The 20,067-nt window shown below is 46.7% G+C and overlaps 32 non-coding genes across 32 annotated transcripts; all 32 read left to right on the forward strand.

Moving 5' to 3' along the window:
• Positions 1–1,203: 1,203 nt before the first annotated feature.
• On the forward strand, positions 1,204–1,275 carry trnae-uuc (transfer RNA glutamic acid (anticodon UUC)). The gene has a single exon. It is a non-coding gene; the product is annotated as a tRNA-Glu (tRNA).
• A 982-nt stretch (positions 1,276–2,257) lies between these two features.
• Positions 2,258–2,329, forward strand: trnae-uuc (transfer RNA glutamic acid (anticodon UUC)). Its single transcript has one exon. It is a non-coding gene; the product is annotated as a tRNA-Glu (tRNA).
• A 457-nt stretch (positions 2,330–2,786) lies between these two features.
• On the forward strand, positions 2,787–2,858 carry trnag-ucc (transfer RNA glycine (anticodon UCC)). Its single transcript has one exon. It is a non-coding gene; the product is annotated as a tRNA-Gly (tRNA).
• A 331-nt stretch (positions 2,859–3,189) lies between these two features.
• On the forward strand, positions 3,190–3,261 carry trnae-cuc (transfer RNA glutamic acid (anticodon CUC)). Its single transcript has one exon. It is a non-coding gene; the product is annotated as a tRNA-Glu (tRNA).
• A 104-nt stretch (positions 3,262–3,365) lies between these two features.
• Positions 3,366–3,437, forward strand: trnae-cuc (transfer RNA glutamic acid (anticodon CUC)). Its single transcript has one exon. It is a non-coding gene; the product is annotated as a tRNA-Glu (tRNA).
• An 860-nt stretch (positions 3,438–4,297) lies between these two features.
• On the forward strand, positions 4,298–4,369 carry trnae-cuc (transfer RNA glutamic acid (anticodon CUC)). The gene has a single exon. It is a non-coding gene; the product is annotated as a tRNA-Glu (tRNA).
• A 104-nt stretch (positions 4,370–4,473) lies between these two features.
• Positions 4,474–4,545, forward strand: trnae-cuc (transfer RNA glutamic acid (anticodon CUC)). The gene has a single exon. It is a non-coding gene; the product is annotated as a tRNA-Glu (tRNA).
• A 280-nt stretch (positions 4,546–4,825) lies between these two features.
• On the forward strand, positions 4,826–4,897 carry trnae-uuc (transfer RNA glutamic acid (anticodon UUC)). Its single transcript has one exon. It is a non-coding gene; the product is annotated as a tRNA-Glu (tRNA).
• Positions 4,898–5,001: 104 nt separating this feature from the next.
• trnag-ucc (transfer RNA glycine (anticodon UCC)) lies at positions 5,002–5,073 on the forward strand. Its single transcript has one exon. It is a non-coding gene; the product is annotated as a tRNA-Gly (tRNA).
• A 280-nt stretch (positions 5,074–5,353) lies between these two features.
• On the forward strand, positions 5,354–5,425 carry trnae-cuc (transfer RNA glutamic acid (anticodon CUC)). Its single transcript has one exon. It is a non-coding gene; the product is annotated as a tRNA-Glu (tRNA).
• Positions 5,426–5,705: 280 nt separating this feature from the next.
• On the forward strand, positions 5,706–5,777 carry trnae-uuc (transfer RNA glutamic acid (anticodon UUC)). Its single transcript has one exon. It is a non-coding gene; the product is annotated as a tRNA-Glu (tRNA).
• Positions 5,778–5,881: 104 nt separating this feature from the next.
• On the forward strand, positions 5,882–5,953 carry trnae-cuc (transfer RNA glutamic acid (anticodon CUC)). Its single transcript has one exon. It is a non-coding gene; the product is annotated as a tRNA-Glu (tRNA).
• A 1,331-nt stretch (positions 5,954–7,284) lies between these two features.
• trnae-uuc (transfer RNA glutamic acid (anticodon UUC)) lies at positions 7,285–7,356 on the forward strand. Its single transcript has one exon. It is a non-coding gene; the product is annotated as a tRNA-Glu (tRNA).
• A 457-nt stretch (positions 7,357–7,813) lies between these two features.
• Positions 7,814–7,885, forward strand: trnae-cuc (transfer RNA glutamic acid (anticodon CUC)). The gene has a single exon. It is a non-coding gene; the product is annotated as a tRNA-Glu (tRNA).
• An 809-nt stretch (positions 7,886–8,694) lies between these two features.
• Positions 8,695–8,766, forward strand: trnae-uuc (transfer RNA glutamic acid (anticodon UUC)). Its single transcript has one exon. It is a non-coding gene; the product is annotated as a tRNA-Glu (tRNA).
• A 457-nt stretch (positions 8,767–9,223) lies between these two features.
• trnae-cuc (transfer RNA glutamic acid (anticodon CUC)) lies at positions 9,224–9,295 on the forward strand. Its single transcript has one exon. It is a non-coding gene; the product is annotated as a tRNA-Glu (tRNA).
• Positions 9,296–9,751: 456 nt separating this feature from the next.
• trnae-uuc (transfer RNA glutamic acid (anticodon UUC)) lies at positions 9,752–9,823 on the forward strand. The gene has a single exon. It is a non-coding gene; the product is annotated as a tRNA-Glu (tRNA).
• A 1,335-nt stretch (positions 9,824–11,158) lies between these two features.
• trnae-cuc (transfer RNA glutamic acid (anticodon CUC)) lies at positions 11,159–11,230 on the forward strand. Its single transcript has one exon. It is a non-coding gene; the product is annotated as a tRNA-Glu (tRNA).
• An 808-nt stretch (positions 11,231–12,038) lies between these two features.
• On the forward strand, positions 12,039–12,110 carry trnae-uuc (transfer RNA glutamic acid (anticodon UUC)). The gene has a single exon. It is a non-coding gene; the product is annotated as a tRNA-Glu (tRNA).
• A 629-nt stretch (positions 12,111–12,739) lies between these two features.
• Positions 12,740–12,811, forward strand: trnal-caa (transfer RNA leucine (anticodon CAA)). Its single transcript has one exon. It is a non-coding gene; the product is annotated as a tRNA-Leu (tRNA).
• Positions 12,812–13,321: 510 nt separating this feature from the next.
• On the forward strand, positions 13,322–13,393 carry trnae-uuc (transfer RNA glutamic acid (anticodon UUC)). Its single transcript has one exon. It is a non-coding gene; the product is annotated as a tRNA-Glu (tRNA).
• A 455-nt stretch (positions 13,394–13,848) lies between these two features.
• On the forward strand, positions 13,849–13,920 carry trnae-uuc (transfer RNA glutamic acid (anticodon UUC)). The gene has a single exon. It is a non-coding gene; the product is annotated as a tRNA-Glu (tRNA).
• Positions 13,921–14,375: 455 nt separating this feature from the next.
• trnae-cuc (transfer RNA glutamic acid (anticodon CUC)) lies at positions 14,376–14,447 on the forward strand. Its single transcript has one exon. It is a non-coding gene; the product is annotated as a tRNA-Glu (tRNA).
• Positions 14,448–14,903: 456 nt separating this feature from the next.
• trnae-uuc (transfer RNA glutamic acid (anticodon UUC)) lies at positions 14,904–14,975 on the forward strand. Its single transcript has one exon. It is a non-coding gene; the product is annotated as a tRNA-Glu (tRNA).
• Positions 14,976–17,012: 2,037 nt separating this feature from the next.
• trnal-caa (transfer RNA leucine (anticodon CAA)) lies at positions 17,013–17,084 on the forward strand. The gene has a single exon. It is a non-coding gene; the product is annotated as a tRNA-Leu (tRNA).
• Positions 17,085–17,241: 157 nt separating this feature from the next.
• On the forward strand, positions 17,242–17,313 carry trnae-uuc (transfer RNA glutamic acid (anticodon UUC)). The gene has a single exon. It is a non-coding gene; the product is annotated as a tRNA-Glu (tRNA).
• Positions 17,314–17,769: 456 nt separating this feature from the next.
• trnae-uuc (transfer RNA glutamic acid (anticodon UUC)) lies at positions 17,770–17,841 on the forward strand. Its single transcript has one exon. It is a non-coding gene; the product is annotated as a tRNA-Glu (tRNA).
• A 455-nt stretch (positions 17,842–18,296) lies between these two features.
• On the forward strand, positions 18,297–18,368 carry trnae-cuc (transfer RNA glutamic acid (anticodon CUC)). Its single transcript has one exon. It is a non-coding gene; the product is annotated as a tRNA-Glu (tRNA).
• A 456-nt stretch (positions 18,369–18,824) lies between these two features.
• trnae-cuc (transfer RNA glutamic acid (anticodon CUC)) lies at positions 18,825–18,896 on the forward strand. The gene has a single exon. It is a non-coding gene; the product is annotated as a tRNA-Glu (tRNA).
• A 103-nt stretch (positions 18,897–18,999) lies between these two features.
• Positions 19,000–19,071, forward strand: trnal-caa (transfer RNA leucine (anticodon CAA)). Its single transcript has one exon. It is a non-coding gene; the product is annotated as a tRNA-Leu (tRNA).
• Positions 19,072–19,581: 510 nt separating this feature from the next.
• On the forward strand, positions 19,582–19,653 carry trnae-uuc (transfer RNA glutamic acid (anticodon UUC)). The gene has a single exon. It is a non-coding gene; the product is annotated as a tRNA-Glu (tRNA).
• Positions 19,654–19,757: 104 nt separating this feature from the next.
• On the forward strand, positions 19,758–19,829 carry trnae-cuc (transfer RNA glutamic acid (anticodon CUC)). The gene has a single exon. It is a non-coding gene; the product is annotated as a tRNA-Glu (tRNA).
• The last annotated feature ends 238 nt before the right edge of the window (positions 19,830–20,067 follow it).

The following is a 20,067-nucleotide window of genomic DNA, read 5'->3' on the forward strand; positions in this document are numbered from 1 at the left end:
TCAGCGATGGCTCTGCCACATTTTTTGATTGGTGGCAGATGTTGTTTGGCTACAGCAACCAGGTCCAAAGGCTCTGAATAGCAGCTCAGGACCCTTCAGACCCGGGACTTCAATCATGGGACAGGCGAGGTTGCCTTGGTCTTCAGCGATCGGGGGTGCAGCATCCAGGGACCTCAGGAGATATTCATGTCCTTTTTGACCTCCATGAGATCTATATGCAAAACCAGTTTGCTCAGAGGGGTCTTCTTTTGAGTCTGGGGGTTCAGTCTTTGGGCAGAGGAGAATGGCCAGGGGCAGGGAATCATCAGTAGCATCACAGAATGGATTTTGTGGTCCTGCACCCTGTCCTGTGGTGTTTTGGGGCAGATAGGGCGTTGGTGCTCCAATGGTTGGAGCACCACCACTTCTTTTTCACCTGCCCCACTGCTTTGATCATGTCTTTAAAGACCTCTAGGTATTTATAGTAAAGGACCTTTTGCTAACATCAAAGAAACACAAATGTCCCTGATGGTCTAGTGGTCAGGATTCGGCGCTCTCCCTGCCACAGCCCTGGTTTGACTCCCGGTCAGGGAAAAAAACACTTTTTTTTCACCTGCCCCTTTGTTTTGATCATGTCCTTAAATCACTCTATGTATTCACCGTCAAAGACCTTTTGTTAGCTAGACAGAGTCACAAAATTCCCTGATGGTCTGGAGGTCAAGATTTGGCGCTTTCACCGTCGTGGCCTGGGTTCAATTCCTGATCAGGGAAGGTCGACTTCTATTACATCTGCCCCTTTGTTTTGATCGTGTCTATAAAGCAGTCAAGGTCTTCATCGTCAAGGATCTTTTGAAGCTTCACAGTCTCACAAACGTCCCTGATGGTCTAGTGGTCAGGATTCGGCGCTCTCACCGCCATGGCACGGGTTCAACTCCCGGTCAGGAAAGTCTACTTCTTTTTCACCTGCTCCGTTGTTTTGATCGTGTCTTAAAAGCCCTCTAGGTATTTATAGTCAGAGACCTTTTGATAACATCACGGAAACATAAATGTCCCTGATGGTCTAGTGGTCAGGATTCGGCGCTCTCACCGCCATGGCACGGGTTCAACTCCCGGTCAGGAAAGTCTACTTCTTTTTCACCTGCTCCGTTGTTTTGATCGTGTCTTAAAAGCCCTCTAGGTATTTATAGTCAGAGACCTTTTGATAACATCACGGAAACATAAATGTCCCTGATGGTCTAGTGGTCAGGATTCGGCGCTTTCACCGCTGTGGCCTGGGTTCGATTCCCGGTCAGGGAAAATCCTTTTCTTTTAACCTGCCCGCCTTTTTTTGAGCATGTCTATAAAGCAGTCAAGGTATTCATTGTCAAACACCTTTTGCAAGCTTCACAGACACACAAAGGTCCCTGATGGGCTAGTGGTTAGGATTAGGCGCTCTCACTGCCTCGGCCTGGGTTAAATTCCCGGTCAGGGAAAAAACAGTTATTTTTCACCAGCCCCATTTTCTGAGTATCACTTTATAGCCTTCAAGGTATTAATGGTCAAAAACCTTTTGCTAAAGACTCAGAGAAACAAAATTCCTTGATGGTCTAGTGGTCAGGGTTCGGCGCTCTCACCGCCGCGGCCTGGGTTCGATTCCTGGTCAGGGAAGGTGCACTTCTCTTTCATCTGCTCCTTTGTTTTGATCGTGTCTATAAAGCAGTCAAGCTATTCATCGTGAAAGATCTTTTGTTAGCTTCATAGACACAGAAAATTCCCTGATGGTCTAGTGGTTAGGAGTAGGTGCTTTCACCGCCGCGGCCTACGTTCGATTCCCGGTCAGGGAAAATCCTCTTCTTTTAACCTGCCCCACTTTTTTTGAGCTTGTCTATAAAGCAGTCAGGGTATTCATTGTCAAACACCTTTTGCAAGCTTCACAGACACACAAAGGTCCCTGATGGGCTGGTGGTTAGGATTAGGCGCTCTCACTGCCTCGGCCTGGGTTCGATTCCCGGACAGGGAAAAAACAGTTATTTTTCACCAGCCCCATTTTCTGAGTATCACTTTATAGCCCTCAAGGTATTATTGGTCAAAGACCTTTTGCTAAAGACTCAGCGACACAAAATTCCCTGATGGTCTAGTTGTCAGGATTCGGCGCTCTCACCGCTGCGGCCTGGGTTCGATTCCAGGTCAGGGAAAGTCCACTTGTCTTTCACCTGCACCTTTGTTTTAATAGTGTCTATAAAGCAGTCAAGCTATTCATCGTGAAAGATCTTTTGTTAGCTTCGTAGACTCATAAAGGTCCCTGATGGTCTAGTGGTCAGGATTCGGCGCTTTCACCGCCGCGGCCTGGGTTCGATTCCCGGTCAGGGAAAATCCTCTTCTTTTAACCTGCCCCCCTTTTTTTGAGCATGTCTATAAAGCAGTCAAGGTATTCATTGTCAAACACCTTTTGCAAGCTTCAAAGACACACAAAATTCCCTGATGGTCTAGTGGTTAGGATTAGGCGCTCTCACCGCCGCGTCCTGGGTTCGATTCCCGGTCTGGGAAGGTGCACATCTCTTTCATCTGCACCTTTGTTTTGATCGTGTGTATAAAGCAGTCAAGCTATTCATCGTGAAAGATCTTTTGTTAGCTTCATAGACTCTTAAAGGTCCCTGATGGTCTAGTGGTCAGGATTCGGCGCTTTCACCGCCGCGGCATGGGTTCGATTCCTGGTCAGGGAAAATCCTTTTCTTTTAACCTGCCCCCCTTTTTTTTGAGCTTGTCTATAAAGCAGTCAAGCTATTCATCGTGAAAGATCTTTTGTTAGCTTCATAGACTCTTAAAGGTCCCTGATGGTCTAGTGGTCAGGATTCGGCGCTTCCACCGCCGCGGCCTGGGTTCAATTCCCGGTCAGGGAAAAAACAGTTATTTTTCACCAGCCCCATTTTCTGAGTATCACTTTATAGCCCTCAAGGTATTAATGGTGAAAAACCTTTTGCTAAAGACTCACAGACACAAAATTCCCTGATGGTCTAGTGGTTAGGATTTGGCGCTCTCACCGCTGCGGCCTGGGTTCGATTCTCGGTCAGGGAAAAAACAGTTATTTTTCACCAGCCCCATTTTCTGAGTATGACTTTATAGCCCTCGAGTTATTAATGGTGAAAAACCTTTTGCTAAAGAGCGTGTCTATAAAGCAGTCAGGGTATTCATTGTCAAACACCTTTTGCAAGCTTCAAAGACACGCAAAGGTCCCTGATGGTCTAGTGGTTAGGATTCGGCGCTCTCACCGCCGCGGCCTGGGTTCGATTCCCGGTCAGGGAAAATCCTCTTCTTTTAACCTGCCCCCCTATTTTTGAGCTTGTCTATAAAGCAGTCAAGGTATTCATTGTCAAACACCTTTTGCAAGCTTCATAGACACACAAAATTCCCTGATGGTCTAGTGGTTAGGATTCGGCGCTCTCACCGCCGCGGCCTGGGTTCGATTCCCGGTCAGGGAAAATCCTCTTCTTTTAACCTGCCCCCCTATTTTTGAGCTTGTCTATAAAGCAGTCAAGGTATTCATTGTCAAACACCTTTTGCAAGCTTCAAAGACACACAAAATTCCCTGATGGTCTAGTGGTTAGGATTAGGCGCTCTCACCGCCGCGTCCTGGGTTCGATTCCCGGTCTGGGAAGGTGCACATCTCTTTCATCTGCACCTTTGTTTTGATCGTGTGTATAAAGCAGTCAAGCTATTCATCGTGAAAGATCTTTTGTTAGCTTCATAGACTCTTAAAGGTCCCTGATGGTCTAGTGGTCAGGATTCGGCGCTTTCACCGCCGCGGCATGGGTTCGATTCCTGGTCAGGGAAAATCCTTTTCTTTTAACCTGCCCCCCTTTTTTTTGAGCTTGTCTATAAAGCAGTCAAGGTATTCATTGTCAAACACCTTTTGCAAGCTTCATAGACACACAAAATTCCCTGATGGTCTAGAGTTTAGGATTCGGCGCTTTCACCGCCGCGGCCTGGGTTCAATTCCCGGTCAGGGAAAAAACAGTTATTTTTCACCAGCCCCATTTTCTGAGTATCACTTTATAGCCCTCAAGGTATTAATGGTGAAAAACCTTTTGCTAAAGACTCACAGACACAAAATTCCCTGATGGTCTAGTGGTTAGGATTTGGCGCTCTCACCGCTGCGGCCTGGGTTCGATTCTCGGTCAGGGAAAAAACAGTTATTTTTCACCAGCCCCATTTTCTGAGTATGACTTTATAGCCCTCGAGTTATTAATGGTGAAAAACCTTTTGCTAAAGAGCGTGTCTATAAAGCAGTCAGGGTATTCATTGTCAAACACCTTTTGCAAGCTTCAAAGACACGCAAAGGTCCCTGATGGTCTAGTGGTTAGGATTCGGCGCTCTCACCGCCGCGGCCTGGGTTCGATTCCCGGTCAGGGAAAATCCTCTTCTTTTAACCTGCCCCCCTATTTTTGAGCTTGTCTATAAAGCAGTCAAGGTATTCATTGTCAAACACCTTTTGCAAGCTTCATAGACACACAAAATTCCCTGATGGTCTAGTGGTTAGGATTCGGCGCTCTCACCGCCGCGGCCTGGGTTCGATTCCCGGTCAGGGAAAATCCTCTTCTTTTAACCTGCCCCCCTTTTTTTGAGCTTGTCTTCAAAGCAGTCAAGGTATTCATTGTCAAACACCTTTTGCAAGCTTCATAGACACACAAAATTCCCTGATGGTCTAGTGGTTAGGATTAGGTGCTTTCACTGCCGCGGCCTGGGTTCGATTCCCGGTCAGGGAAAATCCTCTTCTTTTAACCTGCCCCCCTTTTTTTGAGCTTGTCTATAAAGCAGTCAAGGTATTCATTGTCAAACACCTTTTGCAAGCTTCATCGACACACAAAATTCCCTGATGGTCTAGTGGTTAGGATTCGGCGCTTTCACTGCCGCGGCCTGGGTTCGATTCCCGGTCAGGGAAGGTGCACATCTCTTTCATCTGCACCTTTGTTTTGATCGTGTGTATAAAGCAGTCAAGCTATTCATCGTGAAAGATCTTTTGTTAGCTTCATAGACTCTTAAAGGTCCCTGATGGTCTAGTGGTCAGGATTCGGCGCTTCCACCGCCGCGGCCTGGGTTCGATTCCCGGTCATGGAAAATCCTTTTCTTTTAACCTGCCCCCCTTTTTTTGAGCTTGTCTATAAAGCAGTCAAGGTATTCATTGTCAAACACCTTTTGCAAGCTTCATAGACACACAAAATTCGCTGATGGTCTAGTGGTTAGGATTAGGTGCTTTCACCGCCGCGGCCTACGTTCGATTCCCGGTCAGGGAAAATCCTCTTCTTTTAACCTGCCCCCCTTTTTTTGAGCTTGTCTATAAAGCAGTCAAGGTATTCATTGTCAAACACCTTTTGCAAGCTTCATAGACACACAAAATTCCCTGATGGTCTAGTGGTTAGGATTCGGCGCTCTCACCGCTGCGGCCTGGGTTCGATTCCCGGTCAGGGAAAAAAACAGGTATTTTTCACCAGCCCCATTTTCTGAGTATCACTTTATAGCCCTATGGTATTAATGGTCAAAATCCTTTTGCTAGAGACTGAGAGACACAGAATTCCCTGATGGTCTAGTGGTTAGAATTCTGCGAGCTCACCGCCGGGGCCTGGGTTCGATTCCCGGTCAGGGAAAGTCCTCTTCTTTTAACCTGCCCCCCGTTTTTTTGAGCGTGTCCGTAAAGCAGTCAAGCTATTCATCGTGAAAGATCTTTTGTTAGCTTCGTAGACTCATAAAGGTCCCTGATGGTCTAGTGGTCAGGATTCGGCGCTTTCACCGCCGCGGCCTGCGTTCGATTCCCGGTCAGGGAAAATCCTCTTCTTTTAACCTGCCCCCCTTTTTTTGAGCATGTCTATAAAGCAGTCAAGGTATTCATTGTCAAACACCTTTTGCAAGCTTCATAGACACACAAAATTCCCTGATGGTCTAGTGGTTAGGATTCGGTGCTCTCACCGCCGCGGCCTGGGTTCGATTCCCGGTCAGGGAAAAAACAGTTATTTTTCACCAGCCCCATTTTCTGAGTATGACTTTATAGCCCTCAAGGTATTAATGGTCAAAATCCTTTTGCTAAAGAATCAGAGAAACAAAATTCCCTGATGGTCTAGTGGTCAGGATTTGGCGCTCTCACCGCCGCGGCCTGGGTTCCAAGTCAGGGAAAGTCCACTTGTCTTTCACCTGCAACATTGTTTTGATAGTGTCTATAAATCAGTCAAGCTATTCATCGTGAAAGATCTTTTGTTAGCTTCGTAGACTCATAAAGGTCCCTGATGGTCTAGTGGTCAGGATTCGGCGCTTTCACCGCCGCTGCCTGGGGTCGATTCCCGGTCAGGGAAAATCCTCTTCTTTTAACCTGCCCCCCTTTTTTTGAGCTTGTCTATAAAGCAGTGAAGGTATTCATTGTCAAACACCTTTTGCAAGCTTCATAGACACACAAAATTCCCTGATGGTCTAGTGGTTAGGATTCGACGCTCTCACCGCCGCAGCCTGGGTTCGATTCCCGGTCAGGGAAAAAAACAGTTATTTTTCACCAGCCCCATTTTCTGAGTATCACTTTATAGCCCTATGGTATTAATGGTCAAAATCCTTTTGCTAAAGACTGAGAGACACAGAATTTCCTGATGGTCTAGTGGTTAGAATTCTGCGAGCTCACCGCCGGGGCCTGGGTTCGATTCCCGGTCAGGGAAAGTCCTCTTCTTTTAACCTGCCCCCCGTTTTTTTGAGCGTGTCCATAAAGCAGTCAAGCTATTCATTGTGAAAGATCTTTTGTTAGCTTCGTAGACACACAAAATTCCCTGATGGTCTAGTGGTTAGGATTAGGTGCTTTCACCGCCGCGGCCTACGTTCGATTCCCGGTCAGGGAAAATCCTCTTCTTTTAACCTGCCCCACTTTTTTTGAGCTTGTCTATAAAGCAGTCAAGGTATTAATGGTCAAAATCCTTTTGCTAAAGAATCAGAGAAACAAAATTCCCTGATGGTCTAGTGGTCAGGATTCGGCGCTCTCACCGCCGCGGCCTGGGTTCGATTCCAAGTCAGGGAAAGTCCACTTGTCTTTCACCTGCAACATTGTTTTGATAGTGTCTATAAAGCAGTCAAGCTATTCATCGTGAAAGATCTTTTGTTAGCTTCATAGACTCTTAAAGGTCCCTGATGGTCTAGTGGTCAGGATTAGGTGCTTTCACCGCCGCGGCCTACGTTCGATTCCCGGTCAGGGAAAGTCCTCTTCTTTTAACCTGCCCCCCGTTTTTTTGAGCGTGTACATAAAGCAGTCAAGCTATTCATCGTGAAAGATCTTTTGTTAGCTTCGTAGACTCATAAAGGTCCCTGATGGTCTAGTGGTCAGGATTCGGCGCTTTCACCGCCGCGGCCTGGGTTCGATTCCCGGTCAGGGAAAAAAACAGGTATTTTTCACCAGCCCCATTTTCTGAGTATCACTTTATAGCCCTATGGTATTAATGGTCAAAATCCTTTTGCTAAAGACTGAGAGACACAGAATTCCCTGATGGTCTAGTGGTTAGAATTCTGCGAGCTCACCGCCGGGTCCTGGGTTCGATTCCCGGTCAGGGAAAGTCCTCTTCTTTTAACCTGCCCCCCGTTTTTTTGAGCATGTCCATAAAGCAGTCAAGCTATTCATCGTGAAAGATCTTTTGTTAGCTTCGTAGACTCATAAAGGTCCCTGATGGTCTAGTGGTCAGGATTCGGCGCTTTCACCGCCGCTGCCTGGGGTCGATTCCCGGTCAGGGAAAATCCTCTTCTTTTCTTCCTGCCCCCCTTTTTTTGAGCTTGTCTATAAAGCAGTGAAGGTATTCATTGTCAAACACCTTTTGCAAGCTTCATAGACACACAAAATTCCCTGATGGTCTAGTGGTTAGGATTCGGCGCTCTCACCGCCGCGGCCTGGGTTCGATTCCCAGTCAGGGAAAAAAACAGGTATTTTTCACCAGCCCCATTTTCTGAGTATCACTTTATAGCCCTATGGTATTAATGGTCAAAATCCTTTTGCTAAAGACTGAGAGACACAGATTTCCCTGAGGGTCTAGTGGTTAGAATTCTGCGAGCTCACCGCCGGGGCCTGGGTTCGATTCCCGGTCAGGGAAAGTCCTCTTCTTTTAACCTGCCCCCCGTTTTTTTGAGCGTGTCCATAAAGCAGTCAAGCTATTCATCGTGAAAGATCTTTTGTTAGCTTCGTAGACACACAAAATTCCCTGATGGTCTAGTGGTTAGGATTAGGTGCTTTCACCGCCGCGGCCTACGTTCGATTCCCGGTCAGGGAAAATCCTCTTCTTTTAACCTGCCCCACTTTTTTTGAGCTTGTCTATAAAGCAGTCAAGGTATTAATGGTCAAAATCCTTTTGTTAAAGAATCAGAGAAACAAAATTCCCTGATGGTCTAGTGGTCAGGATTCGGCGCTCTCACCGCGGCGGCCTGGGTTCGATTCCAAGTCAGGGAAAGTCCACTTGTCTTTCACCTGCAACATTGTTTTGATAGTGTCTATAAAGCAGTCAAGGTATTCATCGTGAAAGATCTTTTGTTAGCTTCATAGACTCTTAAAGGTCCCTGATGGTTTAGTGGTCAGGATTAGGTGCTTTCACCGCCGCGGCCTACGTTCGATTCCCGGTCAGGGAAAGTCCTCTTCTTTTAACCTGCCCCCCGTTTTTTTGAGCGTGTACATAAAGCAGTCAAGCTATTCATCGTGAAAGATCTTTTGTTAGCTTCGTAGACTCATAAAGGTCCCTGATGGTCTAGTGGTCAGGATTCGGCGCTTTCACCGCCGCGGCCTGGGTTCGATTCCCGGTCAGGGAAAAAAACAGGTATTTTTCACCAGCCCCATTTTCTGAGTATCACTTTATAGCCCTATGGTATTAATGGTCAAAATCCTTTTGCTAAAGACTGAGAGACACAGAATTCCCTGATGGTCTAGTGGTTAGAATTCTGCGAGCTCACCGCCGGGTCCTGGGTTCGATTCCCGGTCAGGGAAAGTCCTCTTCTTTTAACCTGCCCCCCGTTTTTTTGAGCATGTCCATAAAGCAGTCAAGCTATTCATCGTGAAAGATCTTTTGTTAGCTTCGTAGACTCATAAAGGTCCCTGATGGTCTAGTGGTCAGGATTCGGCGCTTTCACCGCCGCTGCCTGGGGTCGATTCCCGGTCAGGGAAAATCCTCTTCTTTTCTTCCTGCCCCCCTTTTTTTGAGCTTGTCTATAAAGCAGTGAAGGTATTCATTGTCAAACACCTTTTGCAAGCTTCATAGACACACAAAATTCCCTGATGGTCTAGTGGTTAGGATTCGGCGCTCTCACCGCCGCGGCCTGGGTTCGATTCCCAGTCAGGGAAAAAAACAGGTATTTTTCACCAGCCCCATTTTCTGAGTATCACTTTATAGCCCTATGGTATTAATGGTCAAAATCCTTTTGCTAAAGACTGAGAGACACAGAATTCCCTGAGGGTCTAGTGGTTAGAATTCTGCGGGCTCACCGCCGGGGCCTGGGTTCGATTCCCGGTCAGGGAAAGTCCTCTTCTTTTAACCTGCCCCCCGTTTTTTTGAGCGTGTCCATAAAGCAGTCAAGCTATTCATCGTGAAAGATCTTTTGTTAGCTTCGTAGACACACAAAATTCCCTGATGGTCTAGTGGTTAGGATTAGGTGCTTTCACCGCCGCGGCCTACGTTCGATTCCCGGTCAGGGAAAATCCTCTTCTTTTAACCTGCCCCCCTTTTTTTGAGCATGTCTATAAAGCAGTCAAGGTATTCATTGTCAAACACCTTTTGCAAGCTTCATAGACACACAAAATTCCCTGATGGTCTAGTGGTCAGGATTCGGCGCTTTCACCGCTGTGGCCTGGGTTCGATTCCCGGTCAGGGAAAATCCTTTTCTTTTAACCTGCCCGCCTTTTTTTGAGCATGTCTATAAAGCAGTCAAGGTATTCATTGTCAAACACCTTTTGCAAGCTTCACAGACACACAAAGGTCCCTGATGGGCTAGTGGTTAGGATTAGGCGCTCTCACTGCCTCGGCCTGGGTTAAATTCCCGGTCAGGGAAAAAACAGTTATTTTTCACCAGCCCCATTTTCTGAGTATCACTTCATAGCCTTCAAGGTATTAATGGTCAAAAACCTTTTGCTAAAGACTCAGAGAAACAAAATTCCTTGATGGTCTAGAGGTCAGGGTTCGGCGCTCTCACCGCCGCGGCGTGGGTTCGATTCCTGGTCAGGGAAGGTGCACTTCTCTTTCATCTGCTCCTTTGTTTTGATCGAGTCTATAAAGCAGTCAAGCTATTCATCGTGAAAGATCTTTTGTTAGCTTCATAGACACAGAAAATTCCCTGATGGTCTAGTGGTTAGGAGTAGGTGCTTTCACCGCCGCGGCCTACGTTCGATTCCCAGTCAGGGAAAATCCTCTTCTTTTAACCTGCCCCCCTTTTTTTGAGCTTGTCTATAAAGCAGTCAAGGTATTCATTGTCAAACACCTTTTGCAAGCTTCATAGACACACAAAATTCCCTGATGGTCTAGTGGTTAGGATTCGGCGCTCTCACCGCCGCGGCCTGTGTTCGATTCCCGGTCAGGGAAAAAAACAGGTATTTTTCACCAGCCCCATTTTCTGAGTATCACTTTATAGCCCTATGGTATTAATGGTCAAAATCCTTTTGCTAAAGACTGAGAGACACAGAATTCCCTGATGGTCTAGTGGTTAGAAATCTGCGAGCTCACCGCCGGGGCCTGGGTTCGATTCCCGGTCAGGGAAAGTCCTCTTCTTTTAACCTGCCCCCCGTTTTTTTGAGCGTGTCCATAAAGCAGTCAAGCTATTCATCGTGAAAGATCTTTTGTTAGCTTCGTAGACTCATAAAGGTCCCTGATGGTCTAGCGGTCAGGATTCGGCGCTTTCACGGCCGCGGCCTGGGTTCGATTCCCGGTCAGGGAAAATCCTTTTCTTTTAACCTGCCCCCCTTTTTTTGAGCTTGTCTATAAAGCAGTCAAGGTATTCATTGTCAAACACCTTTTGCAAGCTTCATAGACACACAAAATTCCCTGATGGTCTAGTGGTTAGGATTAGGTGCTTTCACCGCCGCGGCCTATGTTCGATTCCCGGTCAGGTAAAATCCTCTTCTTTTAACCTGCCCCCCTTTTTTTGAGCTTGTCTATAAAGCAGTGAAGGTATTCATTGTCAAACACCTTTTGCAAGCTTCATAGACACACAAAATTCCCTGATGGTCTAGTGGTTAGGATTCGGCGCTCTCACCGCCGCGGCCTGGGTTCGATTCCCGGTCAGGGAAAAAAACAGTTATTTTTCACCAGCCCCATTTTCTGAGTATCACTTTATAGCCCTATGGTATTAATGGTCAAAATCCTTTTGCTAAAGACTGAGAGACACAGAATTCCCTGATGGTCTAGTGGTTAGAATTCTGCGAGCTCACTGCCGGGGCCTGTGTTCGATTCCCGGTCAGGGAAAGTCCTCTTCTTTTAACCTGCCCCCCGTTTTTTTGAGCGTGTCCATAAAGCAGTCAAGCTATTCATCGTGAAAGATCTTTTGTTAGCTTCGTAGACACACAAAATTCCCTGATGGTCTAGTGGTTAGGATTAGGTGCTTTCACCGCCGCGGCCTACGTTCGATTCCCGGTCAGGGAAAATCCTCTTCTTTTAACCTGCCCCACTTTTTTTGAGCTTGTCTATAAAGCAGTCAAGGTATTAATGGTCAAAATCCTTTTGCTAAAGAATCAGAGAAACAAAATTCGCTGATGGTCTAGTGGTCAGGATTCGGCGCTCTCACCGCCGCGGCCTGGGTTCGATTCCAAGTCAGGGAAAGTCCACTTGTCTTTCACCTGCAACATTGTTTTGATAGTGTCTATAAAGCAGTCAAGCTATTCATCGTGAAAGATCTTTTGTTAGCTTCATAGACTCTTAAAGGTCCCTGATGGTCTAGTGGTCAGGATTAGGTGCTTTCACCGCCGCGGCCTACGTTCGATTCCCGGTCAGGGAAAGTCCTCTTCTTTTAACCTGCCCCCCGTTTTTTGAGCGTGTACATAAAGCAGTCAAGCTATTCATCGTGAAAGATCTTTTGTTAGCTTCGTAGACTCATGAAGGTCCCTGATGGTCTAGTGGTCAGGATTCGGCGCTTTCACCGCCGCGGCCTGGGTTCGATTCCCGGTCAAGGAAAAAAACAGGTATTTTTCACCAGCCCCATTTTCTGAGTATCACTTTATAGCCCTATGGTATTAATGGTCAAAATCCTTTTGCTAAAGACTGAGAGACACAGAATTCCCTGATGGTCTAGTGGTTAGAATTCTGCGAGCTCACCGCCGGGTCCTGGGTTCGATTCCCGGTCAGGGAAAGTCCTCTTCTTTTAACCTGCCCCCCGTTTTTTGAGCGTGTCCATAAAGCAGTCAAGCTATTCATCGTGAAAGATCTTTTGTTAGCTTCGTAGACTCATAAAGGTCCCTGATGGTCTAGTGGTCAGGATTTGGCGCTTTCACCGCCGCTGCCTGGGTTCGATTCCCGGTCAGGGAAAAAAACAGGTATTTTTCACCAGCCCCATTTTCTGAGTATCACTTTATAGCCCTATGGTATTAATGGTGAAAAACCTTTTGCTAAAGACTCACAGACACAAAATTCCCTGATGGTCTAGTGGTAAGGATTTGGCGCTCTCACCGCCGCGGCCTGGGTTCGATTCCCGGTCAGGGAAAAAACAGTTATTTTTCACCAGCCCCATTTTCTGATTATCGCTTTATAGCCCTCAAGGTATTAATGGTCAAAATCCTTTTACTAAAGGCTCAGAGACACAGAATTCCCTGATGGTCTAGTGGTCAGGATTTGGCGCTCAAACCGCCCCGGCCAGGGTTCGATTCCCGGTCAAGGAAAAAAACAGTTATTTTTCACCAGCCCCATTTTCTGAGTATGACTTTATAGCCCTCGAGTTATTAATGGTGAAAAACCTTTTGCTAAAGAGCGTGTCTATAAAGCAGTCAGGGTATTCATTGTCAAACACCTTTTGAAAGCTTCGCAGACACACAAAGGTCCCTGATGGGCTGGTGGTTAGGATTAGGCGCTCTCACTGCCTCGGCCTGGGTTCGATTCCCGGACAGGGAAAAAACAGTTATTTTTCACCAGCCCCATTTTCTGAGTATCACTTTATAGCCCTCAAGGTATTAATGGTCAAAGACCTTTTGCTAAAGACTCAGCGACACAAAATTCCCTGATGGTCTAGTTGTCAGGATTCGGCGCTCTCACCGCTGCGGCCTGGGTTCGATTCCGGGTCAGGGAAAGTCCACTTGTCTTTCACCTGCACCTTTGTTTTGATCGTGTGTTTATAAAGCAGTCAAGCTATTCATCGTGAAAGATCTTTTGTTAGCTTCGTAGACTCATAAAGGTCCCTGATGGTCTAGTGGTCAGGATTCGGCGCTTTCACCGCCGCGGCCTGGGTTCGATTCCCGGTCAGGGAAAATCCTCTTCTTTTAACCTGCCCCACTTTTTTGAGCTTGTCTATAAAGCAGTCAAGGTATTCATTGTCAAACACCTTTTGCAAGCTTCATAGACACACAAAATTCCCTGATGGTCTAGTGGTTAGGATTCGGCGCTCTCACCGCCGCGGCCTGTGTTCGATTCCCGGTCAGGGAAAAAAACAGGTATTTTTCACCAGCCCCATTTTCTGAGTATCACTTTATAGCCCTATGGTATTAATGGTCAAAATCCTTTTGCTAAAGACTGAGAGACACAGAATTCCCTGATGGTCTAGTGGTTAGAATTCTGCGAGCTCACCGCCGGGGCCTGGGTTCGATTCCCGGTCAGGGAAAGTCCTCTTCTTTTAACCTGCCCCCCGTTTTTTTGAGCGTGTCCATAAAGCAGTCAAGCTATTCATCGTGAAAGATCTTTTGTTAGCTTCGTAGACTCATAAAGGTCCCTGATGGTCTAGTGGTCAGGATTCGGCGCTTTCACCGCCGCGGCCTGGGTTCGATTCCCGGTCAGGGAAAATCCTTTTCTTTTAACCTGCCCCCCTTTTTTTGAGCTTGTCTATAAAGCAGTCAAGGTATTCATTGTCAAACACCTTTTGCAAGCTTCATAGACACACAAAATTCCCTGATGGTCTAGTGGTTAGGATTAGGTGCTTTCACCGCCGCGGCCTATGTTCGATTCCCGGTCAGGGAAAATCCTCTTCTTTTAACCTGCCCCACTTTTTTTGAGCTTGTCTATAAAGCAGTCAAGGTATTCATTGTCAAACACCTTTTGCAAGCTTCACAGACACACAAAGGTCCCTGATGGGCTAGTGGTTAGGATTAGGCGCTCTCACTGCCTCGGCCTGGGTTCGATTACCGGTCAGGGAAAAAACAGGTATTTATCACCAGCCCCATTTTCTGAGTATGACTTTATAGCCCTCAAGGTATTAATGGTCAAAATCCTTTTCCTAAAGACTCTGCGACACAAAATTCCCTGATGGTCTAGTGGTCAGGATTCGGCGCTCTCACCGCCGCGGCCTGGGTTCGATTCCCGGTCAGGGAAAGTCCACTTGTCTTTCTCCTGCACCTTTGTTTTGATCGTGTCTATAAAGCAGTCAAGCTATTCATCGTGAAAGATCTTTTGTTAGCTTCGTAGACTCATAAATGTCCCTGATGGTCTAGTGGTTAGGATTCGGCGCTCTCACCGCCGCGGCCTGTGTTCGATTCCCGGTCAGGGAAAAAAACAGGTATTTTTCACCAGCCCCATTTTCTGAGTATCACTTTATAGCCCTATGGTATTAATGGTCAAAATCCTTTTGCTAAAGACTGAGAGACACAGAATTGCCTGATGGTCTAGTGGTTAGAATTCTGCGAGCTCACCACCGGGGCCTGGGTTCGATTCCCGGTCAGGGAAAGTCCTCTTCTTTTAACCTGCCCCCCGTTTTTTTGAGCGTGTCCATAAAGCAGTCAAGCTATTCATCGTGAAAGATCTTTTGTTAGCTTCGTAGACTCATAAAGGTCCCTGATGGTCTAGTGGTCAGGATTCGGCGCTTTCACTGCCGCGGCCTGGGTTCGATTCCCGGTCAGGGAAAATCCTTTTCTTTTAACCTGCCCCCCTTTTTTTGAGCTTGTCTATAAAGCAGTCAAGGTATTCATTGTCAAACACCTTTTGCAAGCTTCATAGACACACAAAATTCCCTGATGGTCTAGTGGTTAGGAGTAGGTGCTTTCACCGCCGCGGCCTACGTTCGATTCCCAGTCAGGGAAAATCCTCTTCTTTTAACCTGCCCCCCTTTTTTTGAGCTTGTCTATAAAGCAGTCAAGGTATTCATTGTCAAACACCTTTTGCAAGCTTCATAGACACACAAAATTCCCTGATGGTCTAGTGGTTAGGATTAGGCGCTCTCACCGCCGCGTCCTGGGTTCGATTCCCGGTCTGGAAAATCCTCTTCTTTTAACCTGCCCCCCGTTTTTTTGAGCATGTCTATAAAGCAGTCAAGGTATTCATTGTCAAACACCTTTTGCAAGCTTCACAGACACACAAAGGTCCCTGATGGGCTAGTGGTTAGGATTAGGCGCTCTCACTGCCTCGGCCTGGGTTAAATTCCCGGTCAGGGAAAAAACAGGTATTTTTCACCAGCCCCATTTTCTGAGTATCACTTCATAGCCTTCAAGGTATTAATGGTCAAAAACCTTTTGCTAAAGACTCAGAGAAACAAAATTCCTTGATGGTCTAGAGGTCAGGGCTCGGCGCTCTCACCGCCGCGGCGTGGGTTCGATTCCTGGTCAGGGAAGGTGCACTTCTCTTTCATCTGCTCCTTTGTTTTGATCGAGTCTATAAAGCAGTCAAACTATTCATCGTGAAAGATCTTTTGTTAGCTTCATAGACACAGAAAATTCCCTGATGGTCTAGTGGTTAGGAGTAGGTGCTTTCACCGCCGCGGCCTACGTTCGATTCCCAGTCAGGGAAAATCCTCTTCTTTTAACCTGCCCCCCTTTTTTTGAGCTTGTCTATAAAGCAGTCAAGGTATTCATTGTCAAACACCTTTTGCAAGCTTCATAGACACACAAAATTCCCTGATGGTCTAGTGGTTAGGATTAGGCGCTCTCACCGCCGCGTCCTGGGTTCGATTCCCGGTCTGGAAAATCCTCTTCTTTTAACCTGCCCCCCGTTTTTTTGAGCGTCTCTATAAAGCAGTCATGGTATTCATTGTCAAACACCTTTTGCAAGCTTCACAGACACACAAAGGTCTCTGATGGGCTAGTGGTTAGGATTAGGCGCTCTCACTGCCTCGGCCTGGGTTCGATTACCGGTCAGGGAAAAAACAGGTATTTATCACCAGCCCCATTTTCTGAGTATGACTTTATAGCCCTCAAGGTATTAATGGTCAAAATCCTTTTCCTAAAGACTCAGCGACACAAAATTCCCTGATGGTCTAGTGGTCAGGATTCGGCGCTCTCACCGCCGCGGCCTGGGTTCGATTCCAGGTCAGGGAAAGTCCACTTGTCTTTCTCCTGCACCTTTGTTTTGATCGTGTCTATAAAGCAGTCAAGCTATTCATCGTGAAAGATCTTTTGTTAGCTTCGTAGACTCATAAATGTCCCTGATGGTCTAGTGGTCAGGATTCGGCGCTTTCACCGTCGCGGCATGGGTTCGATTCCTGGTCAGGGAAAATCCTTTTCTTTTAACCTGCCCCCCTTTTTTTTGAGCTTGTCTATAAAGCAGTCAAGGTATTCATTGTCAAACACCTTTTGCAAGCTTCATAGACACACAAAATTCCCTGATGGTCTAGAGGTTAGGATTCGGCGCTTTCACTGCTGCGGCCTGGGTTCAATTCCCGGTCAGGGAAAAAACAGTTATTTTTCACCAGCCCCATTTTCTGATTATCACTTTATAGCCCTCAAGGTATTAATGGTGAAAAACCTTTTGCTAAAGACTCACAGACACAAAATTCCCTGATGGTCTAGTGGTAAGGATTTGGCGCTCTCACCGCCGCGGCCTGGGTTCGATTCCCGGTCAGGGAAAAAACAGTTATTTTTCACCAGCCCCATTTTCTGATTATCGCTTTATAGCCCTCAAGGTATTAATGGTCAAAATCCTTTTACTAAAGGCTCAGAGACACAGAATTCCCTGATGGTCTAGTGGTCAGGATTTGGCGCTCAAACCGCCCCGGCCAGGGTTCGATTCCCGGTCAAGGAAAAAAACAGTTATTTTTCACCAGCCCCATTTTCTGAGTATGACTTTATAGCCCTCGAGTTATTAATGGTGAAAAACCTTTTGCTAAAGAGCGTGTCTATAAAGCAGTCAGGGTATTCATTGTCAAACACCTTTTGCAAGCTTCGCAGACACACAAAGGTCCCTGATGGTCTAGTGGTCAGGATTCGGCGCTTTCACCGCCGCGGCCTGGGTTCGATTCCCGGTCAGGGAAAATCCTCTTCTTTTAACCTGCCCCACTTTTTTTGAGCTTGTCTATAAAGCAGTCAAGGTATTCATTGTCAAACACCTTTTGCAAGCTTCATAGACACACAAAATTCCCTGATGGTCTAGTGGTTAGGATTCGGCGCTCTCACCGCCGCGGCCTGTGTTCGATTCCCGGTCAGGGAAAAAAACAGGTATTTTTCACCAGCCCCATTTTCTGAGTATCACTTTATAGCCCTATGGTATTAATGGTCAAAATCCTTTTGCTAAAGACTGAGAGACACAGAATTCCCTGATGGTCTAGTGGTTAGAATTCTGCGAGCTCACCGCCGGGGCCTGGGTTCGATTCCCGGTCAGGGAAAGTCCTCTTCTTTTAACCTGCCCCCCGTTTTTTTGAGCGTGTCCATAAAGCAGTCAAGCTATTCATCGTGAAAGATCTTTTGTTAGCTTCGTAGACTCATAAAGGTCCCTGATGGTCTAGTGGTCAGGATTCGGCGCTTTCACCGCCGCGGCCTGGGTTCGATTCCCGGTCAGGGAAAATCCTTTTCTTTTAACCTGCCCCCCTTTTTTTGAGCTTGTCTATAAAGCAGTCAAGGTATTCATTGTCAAACACCTTTTGCAAGCTTCATAGACACACAAAATTCCCTGATGGTCTAGTGGTTAGGATTAGGTGCTTTCACCGCCGCGGCCTATGTTCGATTCCCGGTCAGGGAAAATCCTCTTCTTTTAACCTGCCCCACTTTTTTTGAGCTTGTCTATAAAGCAGTCAAGGTATTCATTGTCAAACACCTTTTGCAAGCTTCACAGACACACAAAGGTCCCTGATGGGCTAGTGGTTAGGATTAGGCGCTCTCACTGCCTCGGCCTGGGTTCGATTACCGGTCAGGGAAAAAACAGGTATTTATCACCAGCCCCATTTTCTGAGTATGACTTTATAGCCCTCAAGGTATTAATGGTCAAAATCCTTTTCCTAAAGACTCAGCGACACAAAATTCCCTGATGGTCTAGTGGTCAGGATTCGGCGCTCTCACCGCCGCGGCCTGGGTTCGATTCCCGGTCAGGGAAAGTCCACTTGTCTTTCTCCTGCACCTTTGTTTTGATCGTGTCTATAAAGCAGTCAAGCTATTCATCGTGAAAGATCTTTTGTTAGCTTCGTAGACTCATAAATGTCCCTGATGGTCTAGTGGTCAGGATTCGGCGCTTTCACCGTCGCGGCATGGGTTCGATTCCTGGTCAGGGAAAATCCTTTTCTTTTAACCTGCCCCCCTTTTTTTTGAGCTTGTCTATAAAGCAGTCAAGGTATTCATTGTCAAACACCTTTTGCAAGCTTCATAGACACACAAAATTCCCTGATGGTCTAGAGGTTAGGATTCGGCGCTTTCACCGCTGCGGCCTGGGTTCAATTCCCGGTCAGGGAAAAAACAGTTATTTTTCACGAGCCCCATTTTCTGAGTATCACTTTATAGCCCTCAAGGTATTAATGGTGAAAAACCTTTTGCTAAAGACTCACAGACACAAAATTCCCTGATGGTCTAGTGGTTAGGATTTGGCGCTCTCACCGCCGCGGCCTGGGTTCGATTCCCGGTCAGGGAAAAAACAGTTATTTTTCACCAGCCCCATTTTCTGATTATCGCTTTATAGCCCACAAGGTATTAATGGTCAAAATCCTTTTACTAAAGGCTCAGAGACACAGAATTCCCTGATGGTCTAGTGGTCAGGATTTGGCGCTCAAACCGCCCCGGCCAGGGTTCGATTCCCGGTCAAGGAAAAAAACAGTTATTTTTCACCAGCCCCATTTTCTGAGTATGACTTTATAGCCCTCGAGTTATTAATGGTGAAAAACCTTTTGCTAAAGAGTGTGTCTATAAAGCAGTCAGGGTATTCATTGTCAAACACCTTTTGCAAGCTTCACAGACACACAAAGGTCCCTGATGGGCTGGTGGTTAGGATTAGGCGCTCTCACTGCCTCGGCCTGGGTTCGATTCCCGGACAGGGAAAAAACAGTTATTTTTCACCAGCCCCATTTTCTGAGTATCACTTTATAGCCCTCAAGGTATTAATGGTCAAAGACCTTTTGTTAAAGACTCAGCGACACAAAATTCCCTGATGGTCTAGTTGTCAGGATTCGGCGCTCTCACCGCTGCGGCCTGGGTTCGATTCCAGGTCAGGGAAAGTCCACTTGTCTTTCACCTGCACCTTTGTTTTGATCGTGTGTTTATAAAGCAGTCAAGCTATTCATCGTGAAAGATCTTTTGTTAGCTTCGTAGACTCATAAAGGTCCCTGATGGTCTAGTGGTCAGGATTCGGCGCTTTCACCGCCGCGGTCTGGGTTCGATTCCCGGTCAGGGAAAATCCTCTTCTTTTAACCTGCCCCCCTTTTTTTGAGCTTGTCTATAAAGCAGTGAAGGTATTCATTGTCAAACACCTTTTGCAAGCTTCATAGACACACAAAATTCCCTGATGGTCTAGTGGTTAGGATTCGGCGCTCTCACCGCCGCGGCCTGGGTTCGATTCCCGGTCAGGGAAAAAAACAGGTATTTTTCACCAGCCCCATTTTCTGAGTATCACTTTATAGCCCTATGGTATTAATGGTCAAAATCCTTTTGCTAAAGACTGAGAGACACAAAATTCCCTGATGGTCTAGTGGTTAGAATTCTGCGAGCTCACCGCCGGGGCCTGGGTTCGATTCCCGGTCAGGGAAAGTCCTCTTCTTTTAACCTGCCCCCCGTTTTTTTGAGCGTGTCCATAAAGCAGTCAAGCTATT

Source organism: Xiphophorus hellerii, chromosome 23 (genome assembly GCF_003331165.1).
Source record: "Xiphophorus hellerii strain 12219 chromosome 23, Xiphophorus_hellerii-4.1, whole genome shotgun sequence".
NCBI lineage: Eukaryota > Metazoa > Chordata > Actinopteri > Cyprinodontiformes > Poeciliidae > Xiphophorus > Xiphophorus hellerii.